This window comes from Ambystoma mexicanum, chromosome 9 (assembly GCF_040938575.1).
Source record: "Ambystoma mexicanum isolate Mex_15411 chromosome 9, UKY_AmexF1_1, whole genome shotgun sequence".
Taxonomy (NCBI): Eukaryota; Metazoa; Chordata; class Amphibia; order Caudata; family Ambystomatidae; genus Ambystoma; species Ambystoma mexicanum.
Window position 1 is genome coordinate 933580992 of NC_090931.1, and position 12735 is coordinate 933593726.

Below are 12735 nucleotides of genomic sequence, written 5' to 3' on the forward strand. Positions count from 1 at the left end.
CAAACTTTGCAAAAAAATTATAAGACCGGCTCTGAATTTTTTCGGCAAGTTGGGTGAGGTTTCCTGCAGGGGGGGAAAAGTTACAGGGTGGTCCCACATTTTTTTTTCTCCATGGACTGAATGAGGAAAAACTTTGCGGACGGCTACAGGCGGAATGGCTGTATGGATTTGCACCAAATTTGCAGCAGGAGTGGGGGCATGTGCCAGAAAGTGTGCTTTTGTGTGTTAGGTGGAAATCGTACCAGTACTTTTGTTGCAAAGAACTGAAATGTACGTCCCAAAGAATTAGTGATATCTGCACGGACTCATTTCCCTGTTCGCTCCGCGGACCTAAGTCTCATTGGCCTGCGGTACACCTTGCTGTCGGCGAACATTGGACGTGGCCGGTGGTTGGCTGGAGGGAAGTGTGCTGTGTGTCAAAGGTTTTGGGAAACGCTGCCATGGTGTATCGGAGGACAATGCAGTGCCGTAAAGGGACTGACAAACATACTTTATACCATGTGGTAGTGGGAAGAAGGGAAGGAGAGGGTGGGGGAATGAGAAGTGGTTCATGTGATATATGTCAGTAGGTTGAAGTAGACGGTCGTGTGTCTGCAGTATCCATGCGTATTATGCCAATTCGCGGCTGCCTCCACAGGCGACTACCTTGTGTGAGGACTGCAGGCAGTCTGTGTTACAGCACCGTATCTAGTGAGGCGACCTGTTTCTGTGGTCACTGATGGCACAGCAATGTATACAATGTTGGTTCCATGGGTGTGGGGTTTGGTAGCACATCGTAGAGTGTCTACTGCATGCCTGGACCTCATGGAGTGACCCATCATGTAGTGTGTCCACTGGGTGAAGTGGTGAAGTACTGGGTGCTTAGAAGTGCTAGGGCTGCACAGTATGTACCTGGCCACTTGTTCAGCTGCATGGCTCTGTTATGTTCAGCTGGGTGTGGGCAAGACCTACACTGGTGGGTGCATGGCAAAAGGCCGTAGGCCAGGCACCGAAGAGCCTAGGCCTACACGTAGCCACAGCACCATAATGCAGGCATGCAGTTTAAAGTATGCATGTCTCCGAAGGAGGTGACATTTAAAGAATGGTGGGGCAGGAAATTGTAAACGTGGTAGAGGAGCACACATAAACTGATATGCATACAGTACCATAAGGTATACAATATTGCACATATGTTGTGCGGCGTCTGGGCAAGGTCTACATTTTTGGGTACATGGCCAAAGGCCATAGGCCGTTGACCATGCACCCAAGAGAGTAGGCCTTGGGCACACCCAGCACCACATAAAGCCGCCATACATGGTTAACTCTGCATCTCTCCAAGGCTGGAAACTTTTGAAGAGGGGTTGTCGAGAACATTTTACACTTGGTGCAAAAAGGAAAGGGAGGTAATATACATTCACTAGCACATGGTGTAGGTCAGTGAACACGTTGTACATTAGGGACCAATTTCTTAATATTTCCATTTGCTATGGGTTGCCTTGTACAGGACACTTGCTTGAAGAAGTGTATTAACACATTGTGCCATGAGAAGAACTCGTCAGCATCACTAAGTGCACGTGTACTGTGAGTGTGTAACGGTACATCTGGAGTGCTGAACAGAAATGATAGTGTTCAATGCAGTAGTCTTGCATGTGAGAGCTACATGCTTCTGTGCCTATTGCATATTGTTTAATGAGGGAGTGTTGCAAATGTAATAGTGGAAACGGAAGACGGACTGTGTCTGCTTTTGTGGGGTGCGACCCTCGCTGTAGCTGGGAAGAGGGATTTGGTACATTTTGCCCTTCTGAGCATGGCGGCCTTGCAAATGGAACTGTGTGGATTATCCAATCAGGTGTGGAGGGTGTGGATGGTGACCTTTGAAAAGTGGTTGTCGAGAACATTTTACACTTGGTGGAAAAAAACGAAGGGAGGTAATATGCGTTCACTAGAACATGGTGAGGGTCAGTGAACCCGTTGTACATTAGGGACCAATTTCTTAATATTTCTGTTTCCTTTGGGTTGCCCTGTACAGGGCACTTGCCTGAAGAAGTGTCTTAACACATTGCGCCATGAGAAGAACTCATCAGCATCACTAAGTGCACATCTACTGTGAGTGTGTAACGGTACGTCTGGAGTGTTGAACAGAAATGATAGTGCTCAATGCAGTGGTCTTACATGTTATAACTACATGCTTCTGTGCTTATTGCATACTGTCTAATGAGGGAGTGTTGCAAATGTAATAGTTGAAACGGAAGAAGGACTGTGTCTGCTTTTCTGGGGTGCGACCCTAGCTGTAGCTGGGAAGAGGCACGTAGTACAATGTGCCCTTCTGAGCATGGTGGCCTTGCAAATGGAACTGTGGGGATTATCCAATGAGGTGTGGAGGGTGTGGTTCACAGGAAGGGGCAGTAACATTTTCACCCAAACCACGATGCAGTGACATTGGCAGAGATGGCGAGATGCAGAGTGCTAATCGTGGTTGATACCTTTGTGCAAGATCTGTACATGTATGCCATGGAAAGAGGCTGTGCTGCTAACTTTCAGTTGGAAGGAGTGGAGGCTATTTGGGGCACAGTCTATGAGTGGAGTTATTACATGGTGTAGGTCAGTGAACACGTTGTACATTAGGGACCAATTTCTTAATATTTCTGTTTATTATGGGTTGCCCTGTACAGGACACTTGCTTGAAGAAGTGTCTTTACACATTGCACCATTAGAAGAACTCATCAGCATCACTGAGTGTACATGTACTGTGAGTGTGTAATCGTACGTCTGGAGTGCTGAACAGAAATTATAGTGTTGAATGCAGTGGTCTTGCATGTGATAGCTAAATGCTTCTGTGCCTATTGCATACTGTCCAATGAGTGAGTTTTGCCAATGTAATAGTGGAAACGGAAGAAGGACTGTGTCTGCTTTTCTGGGGTGCGACCCTTGCTGTCGCTGGGAAGAGGAGCGTGGTACAATCTGCCCTTTTGAGCATGGTGGCCTTGCAAATGGAACTGTGGAGATTAACCAATGAGGTGTGGAGGGTGTGGTTCACAGGGAGGGGCAGTAACATTTTCTCCCAAAACGCAATGCAGTGACGTTGGCAGAGATGGTGAGACACAGAGTTCGAATCGTGGGTGATACCTTTGTGCAAGATCTGCACATGTATGCAGTGGAAAGAGGTTGTGCTTCTAACTTTCAGTTGGAAGGGATGGAGGCTTTTTGGGGCACAGTCTATGAGTGGTGTTATGGGTGTATGGATCTCTTTTGCACATGTGTGGCCTCTGTCGGTACTGTTGATATGGTGGTCGTGCATTTTGGAGCACTACATTTGGGGGTACATGCCGTGCTCACGTTTGCTCGCTCACCTAAAGAAGTTGGTGACAGCAGTGATGCCAAGGTTATTTTCTCATCTATAACCCCAAGAAGAGCATGGGACCATGCCAGTGTACTTTGTCCACAGCGAGAGGTCGGGAGGTGTGGGATAAACAGAAGCATGTGTGACTTTATGTGAAATGCTGGGATGTTCTGCACCACCTATGAAAGCATTAATAACCAGCACGATTTCCAGTGGTTCCAAGGAAATGGCATTTTTTTTACCTCCATTGGCAATGCTGTTTTGTTTGCCACTCTGCAGGAAGCGTTGCAGAGAATCCTGTAGAAATGTAAGAGAAGCATTGACCTTTAGTCGATAGATATGTCAGAAGGAGCAGCAAACAGGTAGTCAGTGAAAGAGAGAAAACGCACAAATAAATGTATGCACGCACATACATAGCAAAAACACGGGAACAAAAATAAGTGTTTTCAAAGACAGTACTAAAGGCACACTCCCCTACCCTGTTTTACATCTCCCTCGTACCCCCCGTCCGCCTTTACCCCATCCTGTTCCTAGCATGGCAACTCCGTGGATTCCGCTGTACTTTTAGGATTAGACGTGCCACAACCGGCTCTTTTCAGGATGGCAGCTATGGCATTGACACTGTGGAGGCTAAGACATTGTGCAATGTGGTTGCTGGTTGTGGTGCGGTTGTGGTGTGTACACAAACACTGTGGCAGAAGGTCTGTTTGTACTGAGAAATGTAGGAGGCTATGGCGAAAGTGTGCAAGGGAAGTGGCAGGCATCCTGTTTGAATGCATGCACGGCAAGCAGTTGCTTAACGTTGATAACATACATTCTGTGCTGCTTTTGTGGGAGCACTTTTCCAACATTTGTAGTACATGGATTACAGTTGAAATACCATTTTGTGAAGTCTACAAGGTATGTGGGAGGCATCTTGTTGTCATGAATGCAATGTGTGTATGTTATGATATGCTGTGATATGGTATGCTGTGGCATTTGTACTGCGCCTACACACAGCGATGTGGAAAGGGAGGTAGAACAGAGGCCACACAGAGACATTGACCCCACTAGGCCAGGTGACACTGAGAGTGCGCATGTGAATGGGAAGGGAGAGGGCACAGTGGAGTAAATGGGAACAACAAAAAATAGCAATAAGTGCCACTACGGCCAGTTCTGGCAAGTGCAAGGATAAGTGTAGACATAAAGTGATGGTTGGATTGTTAGGGTTACAGAAAACAGTCCCCAGGTGCCGGGGTTGGCAGAAAGCCAGCGCAGTGGTGGAACTATCTGGAGGGAGGTGGGATGGGGCAAAGATTAGAGGGTGGGTAGGAAACCAGTGCACAAGCAGTTTTAGGCAGGAAGTGAGCAGGGGAGAGGAGGGAAAAAAGAAGCACATGGAAAGGTTTTGAGGTGCTTCCAGACCCTAAGATAGTTCTCTGCAAGTTCCAAGGAGTCAGAGAGCCTGCTCCAGAGGGAGGCCCCAGCAGAAGAAAGACATCTACCTCCAACTGCTTGCGTGCAGAAGCAACTGACTCTGAGGGAGTAGGAGGCGGATGAGGGAAGAGCTCATGCAAGGAGACATTTAGGAAGTGAGAGTGGAAGGTATTGATGTCCCAGGGACCAGAAGGCCTTGTGCATAATGCACAGGGTTTTTATTTTATTCTTCCAGCCACTGGGCGCTATTGCAGACATTTTAGTTCAGTAGAGATACGATCCCTGGCATTCAGACCAACGACAAGTCGCACAGTCCTCTTATGAATGAGTTGCTGAGGGCAGAGAGTAGAAGCTGGCAATAGTGCACCGTACAGAGAACCACAGAGGTGCCCACACTGACCTTTTGGGAACTGCCTTTAGGTTGGTAAAACACATTTAGTTGTGGCTTTGGTGCCATATTTTTACGATTTATGTAGGAGATGGGTTAGTGGCGAACACAATCCGTAGCATTGTCGGAAGGAAAGAAGAGATTTCCTGTTTTGCTAGTACACTGTATGATATGGCTAAATGAAAACGTTGTTAGCCGATACCATTGAAGTGCCACTTCATGGTAGGAGATGGGGGAAAAACCATTATGCTTTTCAAAAACATAATGGATGCTTAGTGGCAGATATCGTGCGCAGAGGCACTTATAACAGAGTTGTAAATATACTGCCAAAAAAAAACTTCATGCATTTATATTGTGGTGATGGGTGATCATGTGGATGAATGTGCATGCACAAATCCTGCAATGTTTCCACTGGTTGTGCTTTCCAATAACAGGACACTTGCAGGCTGAATTTGTAACAGTCTATATGACATCTTGTGGAGAACTGATAGTATTAGATGCTGACGTCTTGTATGGCACTGGTGGATGCGTGTGTGACTACTTAACAATACCTAATGAGGGTGTAGTGGGAAGAGGATAGTGGAAAGGGAAGAAGGATTGTTTGTGCTTTACTGGGGCATGGCCCTCACAGTACTTTGTGAGGCGCACGTGCCACAATCTGCGCTTCTCACAATGCTGGCCAATGGAAATGGCAGTGTGTGGGTTATCCAATCAGGTACTGAGGGTCTGGGGCACAGGAAGTGGCGCTAATACTGGTATTTATTACTTTGTGTAGTGACATTAGCTGACATGGAGAAACGCATTGTGTTCACTTTGGGTGATGTCTTTGTGATAGATCTGCACAAGTATGCCCAGGAAGACACTTTCATGTCAATTGCGGTTTGGAAGCAGTGGACGCATTGTGGTGCGCTGTCGATGACCTCATTTTAGCCGATATGCATGCACTTTGCAGAGACCTGGCCAGTTCCGCTACTGTGTATGTTGTCGTCATGCATTACGTGTATTGCTTACGTTTGCTCCATCAACTCAAGAGGCTGATGAATGCAGTGAAGAGGCTTCTTCCCACTGGCCAGGTGGTTTTCTCCGCAATAGCACCAAGACGTGTATGGACCACTTATATCGTCTGTTCTACCCAGCCAGAGGCTGGAAGGTGTCTGAGTAACAGAAGCATGTCTGAATTTCTGTGCGCTCGTGGCATTTTTTATGTAACAATGACATCATTAGTTCTGCAAATGCAGAGGTCTTGCTATCAAATGGCATTTCATTGTCGTTCATTGGCAATTTTGTTTTGTTTGCTCATCTCCAAGATGCATTCAAAAGGTTCCTGTACAAATCTGAGGACGAACAGAAACCACACTAATCTATGAAACCGAAAACAAGCTCTTTGTGTGGAAGCAGATAATAAAAAATAAATAAAAATAAAATAAACCGACAACGGCTCTTTTCAGAGCCACCCCTACAGCCGAAAGCCCTTACCCTGGTTGACATTTCTTCCCCCATGCATGCACACAGCACGAAAGCTGCATCCGGGGATTGTCAGAACGGTAGCCATGGCAATGGGACTGTGGAGGCTGAGGGATTGCACAACAACGTTTTTGGGTGTGGTATGTACACAGGGGACTGTTGTACAGAACTGCTAGTGTTACATGGAGAGCGCATGTGCCACAATCTGCGCTTCTCACCATGTTGGCCAATGGAAATGCGACTGTGGAAATTGTCCAATCAGGTGGTCAGGGTGTGCATCAGAGGAAATGGTGGCCATGATTTGTTTTATTACTCTGTGTAGTGAGGCTGGCAGACATGGCGAGACACACAGTTTACATAGTGGGTGATCGCTTTGTGCTAGATCTGATCCACTATGCCGTGGAAAGAGGCTTTAATGGCAATTTGAATTTGTAGGAAGTGGACGCTTTGTGGTGCGGTGTCGACGTGCGTAGTTTCAGGGACTTGCTTGCAGAATGTCGACGAGTGGCCACTTGCGCAACTGTATACCTTGTGGTCGTGCACTATGGAGGCTTGCTTTTGGGGTCCATGGCTTGTTCACGTGTGTGCCATCAAATCAAAAAAGATGATGAAAGCAGTGAAGCGCATTTTTATCACTGCAAAGGTGCTTCTCTCATGTATCACACCAAGTCCAGTTTATAACTATTCCATTGAATGTTGCCATCAGCCAGAGTCGGAAGGCATCTTATCAACAGAAGCATGTGTAACTTCTTGCGTGCTGCTGGGATGTACTCCTGTGAGAATGACAACATTGGTTTTCGATATGTGCACCTTCTCAATGGAAATGGCATTTCTTTATCGCCTAGTGGCAATGGCATTTTTTGTTTGAATCTACAGGCTGCACTGAAGACGCGATTGTAAGAATGTGAGGCGAAGTACAACAAACAAAAACACTTATAAAAACCGGGAAAAAAAATGGTTTCTATGGAAGCAGCTTTAAAAGAAAAATACAAAATGGCTCTTTTGAGAGCTACCACTGCAAAAGAAATCCCCTACCCTGGTTGACATTTTTTCCCCAATCCTGCGCAGACAGCACAAAAATTCAGCGGACATCGCAATAGATACAAGGTTGCACATTCTACATCCGGCCCTTTTGCAGATGGCAGTCATAGCAATGGCCCTGTGCACGCTATCGCATAGATGAATAAGGTTTCTGAGTGTGGGTTTTACGCACAAACTGTGATACACAGTAAATTTGTCAATATAAATGCGGAAGTTGCGGTTATGTCTGTGTGGTTCACGCACCACAGTGTACAGTTTTTGGTGCAGTTTGGAATACATTGATTGAAAGTGAATGGAAGACACTGCATTGGTTGATCATTCTGGATTTTACTATGTCGATTTGAACTGGTATGGAGTACTTGCAATGCAGTGACTGCTTTTGGTTTGTGTTTGTGAGACTTTGGTGACGCGCGATCATGCCGCCATTATTGTTCTTTATTGTGAAGGGAAAAGTGCACAATATGTTACCAGAGTTTCCATACTGTTTGCGATGAAGGAGGCATTCGCCTAGGTCATGCGTATGTTTCCAATCTAATGCATACATTTTTATGGCATTACTCAGACACTGATGTGGCTGCGTTACTTTTCATTTTGTCCAGGAATGGAGAAAGCGCGGTACATTGTGAAGACGTCTATTTGTGCCTTTCCACTCTGAAAGCAGCTTTTTCCATTGAACTTTTTTCCTCTTCCTGTTGCTTCCCATCTATTTTGATCTTGTAACACACCACACATAAGGAAAGGAAGGCAAGGCCCGGTACGGAAGGGGCACCACCTACAGGGATAACATATGGGAAGTGCACAGAGAGGGAAATGTTGGGTGGCCCTCACTTAAATAGCCGTCATTCATTGTCATGCCCATGGAACCACCCTTCCCAAGCACTTCCAAGTACTTTCCCTTTGTAGAGTCGCACGTCGCAGTACATGCAAAATACAGTGCCCTTTGCCAGTTAAGGGTATGCAGCGCAGCCAATGGTGTGCAAGGCTGTTTTAAGGATCTGCTGCCATACACGACTGTTCCTGTTGGTGGCCAGAGCAGCTGTGCAGAATGCTGTACATGAAATGCATTGTTGGAAGGGCAGTACCCTGGCCACTGGTGCCTTGTGCCTTGATTTCAGTTCTCGTCACATGCAGTACAGACACTTCATTTTACGCCATTAGGCTTTGGACCAGTATTCATGGACATGAATATATTCTGAAATAAAAGAATGCTTACAACAAGGTGAAACGTAGTTTCATTAAAGGAGCACGTAGAGAAGTATTTAGCGAGACCCATGCAGCTACACTACTTTTCTAACCACCACTGATATTCTTTGTGCTCCGAAAAAAGTGGTTTGTTTACTTCTCTTTACATGCACTTGTATGTGAGTGACCAAGGCGCACCAGCTTTGCCATTTTGCAGACTCGTTGCAGACTGTTACACCTGCAATTAAGTGTTTACTCCAACTGTTCGACCCGCTGGCAACCCCTTGGCACTTTCCGTCACAGTGCTCACTGAAGAGACAATGTGTCTGTTTTACGGGTCATGGAAAGGCAAGCAGCACATCACTCAAATTAATGCGACATTTAACACGCCCAATGTATATTGGAGGTTGCTATTCCTTGTTTTCCAGTGGGCCTCATAGAGCCAGGCAAGCTGCAGCCATACATTGGTAGGTCTGCACAGCAACACACGCACTCACTATGACTGCTTCAAATGCCGTAGCCTACCGTATGAATCCGTAGGTCTGGCAACAGGGGCGGTGTTACCAGCACACAGAGGATGCCCTACGCATGTGAATAGCTGTGCAACAGACAGACGTGCGCTCCCACGACTACTGAAACATGCATTGGAAGATGCGGCCAGTACTGGAGTCCTATAGAAACTTGCATTGTGATTGCACATATGCCAACCAGGTGCGGTCTCCCTAGGAAACCTCCATATTATTCCCCTGCAGCCATCTGATACAGTACTGTGCACCAAAAACTAACCATGTATTGTAAACAGAAAAAGAAAAACCAGTCTCACACTCCCCAACATTTAACATGTACACCTTCAATTTCTAAAATACACAGACACTGTTAGCAAAGGGAAGGGGTAGCACAAATGGATAAATACACAGGGGAATTTGCCCTTTCAACAAGTTCATCATGAGGGCAGCCAAGGATTCTATGCACATATGTTGTTAATGGCATGTTATGGTTCAGTTGTTGTACCACAAAACTTTCACCTTCACAGAAAACACTATGCTAAAGCAACGTTCTGGTTACAGTCTCCTACTAAAAACCTATCAGATTCACTAACAAAAAACACTGCTAACGGGATGTTATGGTTACGTTGCGCTACTAAAAACATATCCCCTTCACTGAAAAAACTATGCTGCAGGAACTTTCTGGATACACTGCCCTACCAAAAACCTATGAAATTAACCAGCGAAAAACATTGTTAAAGGGACGTTATAGTTAAGTTGCGCTACTAAAAACCTACCACCTTCACTGCAAAATGTATGGAGCAACGTTCTGGTTCAACTGCCCTACTAAAAACCTATGAAATAAATCAGCAAAAAACATTGTTAAAGGGACATTATAGTTAAGTTGCACTTCTAAAAAACCTATGATATTCAATGGAAAAATGTTGCTACAGGGACATTATGGTTACAGGTAAAACCAAAAACCCCCAGAAATTCGCCAGTTATGGTAAGGTACGCAACCATAACTGGTGCTACCACTGTGCATTGCAAAAACTAACACCCATGACCTCAAAGATGACATCACAAATGTCATTGATGACATCACTAATAACAAGCCTCCACAAGGGATTGTCAATATAATGGTGCCACAAAACTATACAAGGTCATTTGGAAAACCATCATGAGATACATAATTCAGCACAGAATCCATTGCTATAAGCACCATTGCACTACAGACTTCTTTCCAGTATAGCAACTACCTCATGCAGAAACGTAGGCATTGTCTGCAGCATGCACCATAGAGGTCAAATATTCAGATTTTTGCCATGATACATAGTATAATGATGAATGCTTTATTTTCAGAGTTTTGCGTAAGTAGCTAATACCCCCTCACGTACTTCAGATTTGTAGTAGTACACACAAACTATAAAGAGACAACAATGCACAGAAATATGACCATATACCGGGAAAGTAAAGTAAGCAGAAAATCAGCAGTTTTTACCAGAAAGTCTTCATGACCTAACTGATTATCTTCATGCACAGAAATGACTGATGTGTTTCAGGTCTGCTTCTTCCCCTATGTACAGGTATCACATAATGTGACTGAATCCTTAGGAAAAGAGTGTAATGACATATGAGAAGAGTAAGGTCTACAAATGGAGTACCTTTTCAATGTTCACTTCCTGCCTGTCAGGGAAGAAAACCACCTGCCCTACATATGTCAGTAAACAAAAAAAGAGGGAGCCAGACATGTGATGGCATCAGTGATGTCATCAATGACATTTGTGATGTCATCTTTGAGGTCACGGGTGTTAGTCCTTGCAGTGCACAGTGGTAGTGTGAGTTATGGTGGCGTACCTCACCATCTTACCATAACTGGCAAATTTCTGGTTTTTTTTCAGTTTTACCTGTAACCATAAGGTCCCTGTAGCAATGTTTTTCCATTGAATTTCATAGGTTTTTTAGTAGTGCAACTTAACCATAATGTCCCTTTCACAATGTTTTATGTTGATATATATATATATATATATATATATATATATATATATATATATATATTCAGTGAAAAAACTCTGTTAAAGGGACGTTATGGTTAAGTTGCGCTACTAAAAACCTATGAAATTCAGTGAAAAAACTTTGTTAAAGGGACGTTGTCATGACCTCTGCTTCCAAAAGGTCAGGGTTTTCCCAACTCCCTTGGAAGCAGATCCATAACCCAGGTTCCGAGTGCCAACCAGTCCCAATTGGCACCTTTTGGACCCAGTCCTGGGGCCAGTCGCACCAGGCTCATAAATATGCCCAGTCCCAGCGCTGGAAGCGCCGGGCTCATAATGCTTGGGTGGACTTACCTGCAGCAGACCATGCTGCTTACTTGCCTGCCAGTTGAGCCTCTGATCCCCTTCTGTTTGGAACTACTTTTCCTGTTGGGTGGGGCTGGAGCCACTCCCTAGATTCAGAACACTGGAACTCTTCTGGAAAGCAGGAACTCTTTTCTTACCTAGGCGTGGCTGTGGAAGGATACACCGAAGCACTACAGGAGGCTATTTAAACCACACCCGGTGGATGAATCTTGCTTTGCGTTATTCTGCAACCTCTGCAGCAGAACGCTCATCGTGTCTTCTGCATCCGGTCCTGGGCCTAAGGAAAAAGGCTTACCATCCTGAATCCAGTCTTCAGCAACACCTATAAAGACAAGAAAGAACAGGTTAGCATTCCGGCATCTGAAAGGCAAAGGCTTACCATCCTGAATCCAGTCTTCAGCAACACCTATAAAGACAAGAAAGAACAGGTTAGCATTCCGGCATCTGAAAGGCAAAGGCTTACCTACTCTTCGTGCGCTCCGGAGGTCTTCACACTGCATTCCGGCATCTGAAAGACAAAAGCTTACCAACTCTTTGCACGCTCCGGAGGCCTTCGGCGCTGCATCCCGCATCTGAAAGACAAAACAAGGTGCGTTTAAAGACATTGGGGAACTTTAATACTCACGTGCCATTGCTCCTTTCCACATCAAATCCAGTGGGTATTCCGGCACCCTGCAGCCGCTCCGAACTCGTACCTGCAAAATAAAAAGACAGTTAGAGCGCATCGTGAAGCAGGTAACAAGCGCTTACTTACGTGCTTCCAGGCGCTTCTATTCATCACACGGGCTCCATCTTCAACTCACTTCAGCCCGTCATCCGCCATCGCCGGAACCCTGCAAAACAAGAGACATCATTACTAAAGACTTTAAAGACATTTGAATGACTCGAAACTTACCGTTCGTGCAGTAAACGACGGACAGCAGTCCTCTGAAGTCAAGAGGCCTGCGCTACCTATCCAGTGAAGAAACTGGTTACAGCACCCTGCCCCGAGGCAGATGGAGAGCTCGGCATTCACTTACCTAAGGTGAGAGCGTTAACCTTTGGGGGTCTACAGGAGAGGAGAAGAGGAAAGAGATAGGG